This window comes from Hevea brasiliensis, chromosome 14, assembly GCF_030052815.1.
Source record: "Hevea brasiliensis isolate MT/VB/25A 57/8 chromosome 14, ASM3005281v1, whole genome shotgun sequence".
Taxonomy (NCBI): domain Eukaryota; kingdom Viridiplantae; phylum Streptophyta; class Magnoliopsida; order Malpighiales; family Euphorbiaceae; genus Hevea; species Hevea brasiliensis.
In genome coordinates this window covers 80,411,492-80,412,388 of record NC_079506.1, presented here as the reverse complement: position 1 = coordinate 80,412,388, position 897 = coordinate 80,411,492, and the positions used below count along the sequence as shown (strand labels likewise).

The following is an 897-nucleotide window of genomic DNA, read 5'->3' as shown; positions in this document are numbered from 1 at the left end:
AGGAAGCTTTCCAAATGCTTTGTTGTTTGAAGAGCTAGCTTGTTGAGCTATTTGATTCTCCAACATTTTGTTATGTGTTGCCATTTGATCCACTTTAGATGCTAATTGAGAAATCATTTCTTGTTGACTTTGATGGCTCACTAGTAGAGTCTCAATCATAGCTTCCAATCTAGCTGTCTTGTCTGGTTGTGCTTATTGTGGTTGAGGTTGTTGTGGTTGTGGTTGTGGTGGAGCAAGTGCACTTTGAGGTTTAGGCATTCCAGGAGGAGAACCTCTATTATGCTGAAAATTCTGATATTGTCCTTGTCTACCTCCCCAAGAGAAATTGGGGTGATTTCTCCATGCTGGATCATAAGTTGCAGAAAATGGGTTATTGCCTGGTCTTTGATTGTAGTTTCCCACATAATCCATTTGCTCACTTGAAAAGTCTTGATCAAATGCAGGAAAATCAGTTGCACAGTTGACATTTGCAACTCCAACATCTACTGAATTACTTGAACCTCCAACAGAAGAATCTACTTTCATGCTTAGCTTGTCCATCTTCCTTCTCAAAGCATCAAACTTAGCATTAATCATATTCATGGCATCAAGCTCAAACATACCAGCTGGTTTCTTGATCTCATTCCTCTCATAACTCCACTGGTAATTGTTATAAGCAATTTTATCTACAGCAGAAAAAGCTTCATCTTCAGATTTCTCCATAAGATCACCTCTAGAAGATGCATCAATTGTATTTCTAATAGCTGGTGAAACTCCATTGTAAAAGTGTTGAACAAGCATCCACTTAGGAATCCCATGATGTGGACATCTCCTTTGCAAATCCTTGTATCTCTCCCATGCTTCATACAAGCTCTCATCATCTTTAGGTTTGAAAGAAGTCAGCTCATTTCTTAGCTT

General features: G+C 38.8%; 1 non-coding gene across 1 annotated transcript; it reads left to right on the top strand.

Annotated features, from left to right (window-relative positions):
- The first annotated feature begins 790 nt into the window (after window positions 1-790).
- On the top strand, window positions 791-897 carry LOC131173707 (small nucleolar RNA R71). Its single transcript, XR_009144020.1, has one exon. It is a non-coding gene; the product is annotated as a small nucleolar RNA R71 (small nucleolar RNA).